This window comes from Podarcis raffonei, chromosome 10 (assembly GCF_027172205.1).
Source record: "Podarcis raffonei isolate rPodRaf1 chromosome 10, rPodRaf1.pri, whole genome shotgun sequence".
Taxonomy (NCBI): domain Eukaryota; kingdom Metazoa; phylum Chordata; class Lepidosauria; order Squamata; family Lacertidae; genus Podarcis; species Podarcis raffonei.
The window spans coordinates 72,302,459-72,310,644 of NC_070611.1; positions in this window are offsets into that span (position 1 = coordinate 72,302,459).

The following is an 8,186-nucleotide window of genomic DNA, read 5'->3' on the forward strand; positions in this document are numbered from 1 at the left end:
TCAGACCCCCCCCCCACTCCCCCCAAAAAACTTGGGGAGCCCAGAGAGGAAAAAAACAAGGAGCCCCGAGTGTGGAGAGAGGGGCTGCCTCGCTCCCCCCCCCAAAAAACACAGGGAAACCCAAAACTTTCCGCCGCCTCCTGACGCGCCCTGGGAGGGAAAAAAAGTTACGTGTCCGTCGGTCACTGTCTAGCGTGACCGAGCGACGGATCTGGGGGGAGGGCAGCGCAGATTTTAAGGAGCAAGGCTGGGTTATCCGAGGCAGCCTGTGCCAAGCGGGTGCCTTCTATAAGTTTTGGATTACAGCCAGTGCCGGATTTACGTATAAACTAAACAAGCTCTAGCTTAGGGTCCCACTCTCTTGGGGGCCCCCAAAAAATTAAAGGGGGAAAAACTGGATGTACATTTCCAAAACAGAAGATGAAAACCCAATAAAATAAAAGCTACATACAGCAATAGTGTTTTGTGTTGTGCAGGCTGCTATGCTCACTGGAAGGACAGATCCTGAAGCTGAGGCTCCAATACTTTGGCCACCTCATGAGAAGAGAAGACTCCCTGGAAAAGACCCTGATGTTGGGAAAGATGGAGGGCCCAAGGAGAAGAGGACGGCAGAGGACGAGATGGTGGGACAGTGTTCTCAAAGCTACCAGCATGAGTTTGACCAAACTGCGGGAGGCAGTGGAAGACAGGAGTGCCTGGCGTGCTCTGGTCCAGGGGGTCACGAAGAGTTGGACATGACTAAACGACTCAACAACAACAGCAAAGGCTGCTATGATGTAAGTCATGGGCTTCGCCTGCTAGCCTGCTCCCTAAAATATCACTGGTTTGCTCCTTTCTATATATAGGGTGCCTACATTCTGCATGGACTGGTTGCAAATGTTATGTGCAAATGGCTTGAGAAACCTATGAGGTCCATCAATTACCATATAGCATATATTCAACACAAAAACCAGCGACAAATTGTTGACAAAGGACAGCTGGACATATAAAGGGCCCCATTACCTTCAGTAGCTTAGGGCCTCATCAAACCTAAATCTGTCCCTGACTACAGCCCCCCCCATGAGCCAATGGAATAGAAATATAATTAATTGATATTATTATTCGTTCGGTTTTTTAAAAAACACCAAATAAAACCCACCACAAACAGTGGGTTGCTGTATCCAGAGTTAAGTCATCCTAAGAGGAGACCCATTGAAATTAGTGAATGTGGACCACTTAGGTCTGTTGACTTCAATGGGTCTATGTAAAAAGTTAGTTGGATAGACATGTATTTCTTTTCATACCCACCTACATGGTGAACTGAAACAGCAGATTGGCCTCAGAAGACTATGAGAGTCAGGACAGAGGTATTATTATTTATTTGCTTGCTTCCAGAGTAGTTTACACAACAGAACATCAAAAATAAATAAAATATTAAAATTACTATTAAAATATCATGGAAAATATTGCATAAATTATATTTGGCACCAAGGAAAGAAGTTGTCCAGGATAAACCTTCACTGTTCTCCTATCGCAGGCATAGGCAACCTTGGCCCTTCAGATGTTTTGGGACTACAACTCCCATTATCCCTATCTAACAGGACCAGTGGTCAGGGATGATGGGAATTGTAGTCCCAAAACATCTGGAGGGCCGAGTTTGCCTATGCGTGTCCTATAGGTTGGAGAGGGTGAGTGTTGGTCAGCACTTACCTCCATATTGGAAACTGATATGCCAGGAGATCGGTCAATGCATACATCCATCTCCAACTTTAGTGCTATTAAATATATTATAGGATAGAAATCTGGATACTGATCAGGGCTGGATTAACCATTAAGCAAATAAGCACGTGTTTAGGGCATAATTCCATTGCTGGGTTTTTAACAGTAATGGTCACAAATTGCTCAGCTGATGTATATTAAAAATCCCAACAGAAAACTGTGCAGCAAGACAGGCCAGATGCCTTATCTCGACTAAGTATAGAAGCAGATTTGTTGTGTAAAATTGGTTCTGAGGATCTGATCAAAGACTGCAATCGGGGGGGAGAGAACAGGATAATTTTTTTCAAATAGAAATAAAGTGAAAGCATACAAAAAAAAGCATTATTTTCCATCTTGCTGTAGGTTTCGTTTCGTTTCAAAAAATAAAATTTATTTTATGGTTCATTATTGTTTATATTGATCACTGCAGATGGTGACAGCAGTCACGAAATTAAAAGACGCCTGCTTCTTGGGAGAAAAGCAATGACAAACCTAGACAGCATCTTAAAAAGCAGAGACATCACCTTGCCAACAAAGGACCGTATAGTTAAAGCCATGGTTTTCCCAATAGTGATGTATGGAAGTGAGAGCTGGACCATAAAGAAGGCTGATTGCCAAAGAATTGATGCTTTTGAATTCTGGTGCTGGAGGAGACTCTTGAGAGTCCCCTGGACTGCAAGAAGATCAAACCTCTCCATTCTGAAGGAAATCAGCCCTGAGTGCTCACTGGAAGGACAGATCCTGAAGCTGAGGCTCCAAGACTTTGGCCACCTCATGAGAAGAGAAGACTCCCTGGAGAAGACCCTGATGTTGGGAAAGATGGAGGGCACAAGGAGAAGGGGACAACAGAGGACGAGATGGTTGGACAGTGTTCTCGAAGCTACCAGCATGAGTCTGACCAAACTGCGGGAGGCAGTGGAAGACAGAAGTGCCTGGCGTGCTCTGGTCCAGGGGGTCACGAAGAGTCGGACACGACTAAATGACTAAACAACAACAAAGGGATATAATTTGCAGGAATATTAGACATGACTTCTTGGTTCAGAGCAAAGTTGGGCCAACATTCCAGTTTGGATCCAAAGAGTCCTTTCTTTCGGTGGAAGGTGCTGTCTCTGTTTAAGAAAACTCCTTCCACTGGAAGTATGGAGATTTGTCCAATCACAACCCAAAGTCTCCAATGGTAACCAGCTACATATTTCTACAAATTTCACATGCTAGGCATAGCAGTGTTGGCAATCTACTCTAGCATCTGCCCTATGGATGTTTCAGGCTGCCAATCCCAACAGCCTCAACTAGCATGGCTGTACTGGCTGGGGCTGATGGGAGTTGAAATCCAAAACATCTGGACGGGCACTAGATTGGAGAAGACTGGAAAATTCCCTCAACATCTGGAAAGCAAAAGTAACCTGTTTCTGAAAGGGCCATCCCAACCATAACCTGTAAGATAAGGCAGGAACATAAGAACAGCCCTGCTGGACCAGACCAAAGCAGAGTTTCTCGAACCCAGTACCGGGTTTCTTTGGGAAATTTGAAGTCAAACCTAACTGCTAGTTAGTATGTGAAGGGGTTAAGGACCACAGAGTTCTAAATTGCTAGCGTAGTCTCAGTTATATCACACACACCCTTCTCCTAAAAGTAAGTAAGGCTTGTTTTCTGTTCCGTTTCTCTCTCTCGCTCTCTCCATTCATGCTACACACAACAGAGGCAAACATGCCTGAACATATCCCTCTGCCTGAAACATGTGTCTGAGGCTGCCGTTGCTGGGTTCCCCCCCCAACTAAGAACCTTTGCCTGCATTTTATCATTGTTGCTAAGGGCAATGCATGACTGTAAGTAAAGTATACTTTAAACTTACTTCACTGTGTGGTCTGTTTCTTTGCTGGAGGGGCTGGAGGGGCCAGTTGCCTCAAGTAGCTGGAACGAGGGGAGTCCCACATATAACACACCAAAGTCATCCTAACGGGATGTCGTTTATTTATTTCATAAGATTTATACACTGCTTGATTGTAAAAACAACAACCCTCAAAGAAGTTTAAAAGGTAAAGGGACCCCTGACCATTAGGTCCAGTCGTGGCCGACTCTGGGGTTGCGGTGCTCATCTCGCTTTACTGGCCGAGGGAGCCGGTGTACAGCTTCCGGGTCATGTGGCCAGCATGACTAAGCCACTTCTGGCGAACCAGAGCAGCACACGGAAACGCCGTTTACCTTCCCGCCAGAGCGGTACCTATTTATCTCCTTGCACTTTGACGCGCTTTCGGACTGCTAGGTTGGCAGGAGCAGGGACCGAGCAACGGGAGCTCACCCCGTCGCGGGGATTTGAACCCCTGACCTTCTGATCAGCAAGTCCTAGGCTCTGTGGCTTAACCCACAGTGCCACCTGCGTCCCTCAAAGCAGTTTACAAAAAGATAAAACAATAAAACTGAGGAAAAAATACAACCCTGAGCTTGGATAACAGAGGGGAAGCTTAGAGCTACCCTAGACTCTAATTGGCTAAGAAATGGAAAACCACAATGGAAAGCCTTCTGTGTGTTGGGGCTGGAATAACCCTACTCATTGGGTCCCCCCCTCCTCACTGACTGTTAAGGCCTAAGGTCACAAATTTATTTCACACAGGGAAGATGGGCTATTCTAATCCATACTAAAATCCTCTTGTGCACTGCTCCCTATATTGCTAAGTCCTTGGTGATCCACTGTTGTCAGCAGAATAAGTATAATTGCTTGTATGTGCCTTAAGTGTGGGCAATGTGCATTGTGGGAAGGCTGCTACTCAGAAATCCAAAATTGGGGTCCTGGGGTTTGGGGAGGGGGGAATACACTTGAGCCAGAATGAAGAAGCACATTTGCTAGGCAGTGAACCCGGGTTCAAAGCGTACAGTATTTCGGGTTTTGCCTGGAATAAGGAAAATACAGGCTGAGTTTTTGGACACCATTGGGACTCTCTGAAAGAGTTGCTTGCATGAGGAACCCCCGTCACACAATAAACCCCCATCCGGAAGCATCCTGGGCATCGGGTGATATTTTCCCCACGTGAGATTTCTGAAAGAGAAATCCTGCGCCATTCGCATTAACGCTCCCTTCGTAACCCCCTTTTTCACTCTTGAGCCACGACCCTTTCAGTCTTCAACAAGCCACTTTTGCCGCAGATAATTTTTTAAAATACCCCAGCTGCTATTGCTACTGGGTTTGAAATGGTCTTTGCGAGTGTTTTACCTGTGTATGTATGTTTAACGGTTTTATTATCTTTATATATATATTTTTAAATTAGGTTTTTTTAACACATAATTTCCAACAATGACATAACTTCTTATCTTATACATTGTTTTAGACTTCCATCCACACCTCTGATGATTTTCCATTCTTTATCACTTATTCTGCATTTCTTAATATATCTAATACTCTTAATTAGTATCAACTAATAATTCTCCTCACAGTCTTTCTTGCAATATTTCATATAGTTCTCCTTACAAAACTTCTTGCAGTCCTACTAGTGTAATCTGTTCATTACTATTACTTTTCAAATAGTTTGTATATTTACTCCAGTCTTCTAAGAATCTCTGGTCCCGCAGGTTTCAAATCCTTCCAGTTAATTTATCAAATTCTGCATAGTCCATCAATTTCATTGTTTAACGGTTTTAACAAATGTTTTTATAACTGCAGTGGCTTCCTATATGTTCCTACACGGTGTTACGGAATCCCTTTGAGGACCCTCGTACCTACGGGACTGCCTCTCCTGGTATGTCCCACGGAGGACCTTACGGTCTTCAAACAAAAACATCTTGGAGGTCCCAGGCCACAGGGAGGTTAGGCTGGCCTCAGCCAGAGCCAGGGCCTTTTTGGCCGTGGCCCCGATCTGGTGGAACGCTCTGTCCCAAGAGACTAGGGCCCTGCAGGACTTGACATCTTTCTGCAGGGCCTGCAAGACGGAGCTGTTCCACCAGGCCTTTGGCCAAGGCACAGCCTGACCCCCTCCTTTGGTAATCCTCAAAGCACCCTAGCCCAATGGTTGCCATGAATTTGTTGTTTTTTTTTGAAATATTTTTATTAAAGAGTTTTTTATGATCACAAAAACATAACATAACAATACAAAAAACACAACAGATACATAAACAAACAAAAACAAAAACCAAACAAAAAACAAGTACCATTTCATATCTTAATTTCTTATACCTTTCTTCCCCGACTTCCTCATGCCTCCCTTTTCTGTATTCCAAATTCTAATCAATTACTCAGCAAATCTTCCCTTATTTTAATTTTAATTTAAGCTAATCTTCCTTATTCTCCTTGTCTTAACCATTACTAATAGTAACCCTTTACTTTCCAGTCCAACATCATTCTAACTTTCATTAATTTTGCAATATTTCTTTAAATAGTCCTTAAACTTTTTCCATTCTTCTTCCGCTGCTTCTCTTCCCTGGTTTCGGATTCTGCTCGTCATCTCTGCCATACCTGAATTTGATTCTGAATTTATTTTAGAATGAATTGATTTTAGAATGCTGTGTCACTTTTATTGTTGTTAGCCGCTCTGAGCCCGGCTTCGATTGGGGAGGATGGGATATAAATATTTATTACAGTGGTACCTCGGGTTAAGTACTTACTTCGTTCCGGAGGGCCGTTCTTAACCTGAAGCACCACTTTAGCTAATGGGGCCTCCTGCTGCCACCGCACTGCTGGAGCACGATTTCTGTTCCCATCCTGAAGCAAAGTTCTTATCCCGAGGTACTATTTCTGGGTTAGCGGAATCTGTAACCTGAAGCATCTGTAACCTGAAGTGTATTTAACCCGAGGTACCACTGTATTTTATATTATTATTCAGAGGAACCTCATCTCAGAAAAAAGGCTGGTGTGCGTTGGGGAGGGGAAATAGAAAAAGAGGGAGAAATTAATCCTGCAATCCTGAGGACCACCAGGCGTATGGTGGGGAGGGTGCAGTCCAAACATTGCCTTGCAAAGCCAGGTTTGGAGGCGAGCCACAAAAACATCTCTCTCTGCCTCTCCGGGCAGCGCAGAGAGAACCCGCCATCGATGGCCCTCCTGGACGCATCTTAGAGCAACAGGTCTGGCTAGAATCTGAGGCAACAGCCTTCCGGGCTTCCCATCCGAGTCCAGGCTCCATCGCAGGCCAGGCCTCTCCGCCAAACAGGCTCCCTCTGTGCCTCTCTGCTCTCTGACGCTGCTTCTCTTCTTGGCCTGCGAAGTGGGACGTGGGTGGCTTTGCTCCTACTCCAGCGGCGCTCTGTTTGCCGGGAGGAGGAGGGGGGCTCTGGGGCTGCCAGGGCAGGGAGCCTGTGGGTGGGTGGTCCCCCTGCCTGGAGGCCTCCCTCCCTCCCTGCTTCCCTTCTCCTGCCTGCCTGAGTGCAGCTGCTCAGCCATCTTTCCATGCACAGAAGGACCATGGAGTGACCGGCTGCCTCCGTCTCTCGCCGGGAATTCAAAGGGGGCAAAGCCTTGGAAGCAGGGTTGTCCCCAGGGAGGTCCAGGTGGGTGGCCCTTCTAGTGAAGGGTTGGGGTCTCCTGCGCTTCCGGCAGTGGGGGAGGGATTCCAGGTTTAGAGACCGGGGGCTGCCCTGCAGGGGTTCTGGGAGAGATCCTGAGCCCTACAGTCACAGATCTGCCTTGCCCGCTTTCTGGCTTTCGGACCAGTTAAAAAGCAACAGCAACCTTGCTTCTTAGACTGCAAAACAAAGAAAAGTTTCTTGCACTCTTGATATGCCCAGAGGCTGCTTTGTGCCGTGAGCCTCCTCCCAGCGCCTGCCGCCGTGGCAGAAAAGGTCTGAAGGTCGAAAGGCAGGCTGGCTTTTTGGACGGGTGGCCTTTTCCAGCAGGTGAGATTTCTGAGAGAGAAATCACCCACCTTTCGCACCGACGCTCCTGCCTTAACCCCCTTTTTCTCAGCCTGAAGCCACCATTCTCCAGACCTCAAACAAGCCGCTTTTTCAGTGTAGATTCTTTAATAACCCAGCTGTTGTCTCCATTGGGTCTGAAATCGTGTTTGCAAGTGTTTTACCCCTTTCTGTATTTTTAACGGTGTTCAAATTGTTTGTGTGCTTCCGCAGTGGTTTCCTATACAGTATGTTTTCTTCCTAATGGTTCTGAAGTGCAGGAGAGAGAGGAGGGATGAATCCTGCAATCCTGAGGACCACCAGGGTGCAGTCCAAACATTGCCTTGCAAAGCCAGGTTTGGAGGCGAGCCACGAAAACATCTCTCTCTGCCTCTCCGGGCAGCGCAGAGAGAACCCGCCATCGATGGCCCTCCTGGACGCATCTTAGAGCAACAGGTCTGGCTAGAATCTGAGGCAACAGCCTTCCGGGCTTCCCATCCGAGTCCAGGCTCCATCGCAGGCCAGGCCTCTCCGCCAAACAGGCTCCCTCTGTGCCTCTCTGCTCTCTGACGCTGCTTCTCTTCTTGGCCTGCGAAGCGGGACGTGGGTGGCTTTGCTCCTACTCCAGCGGT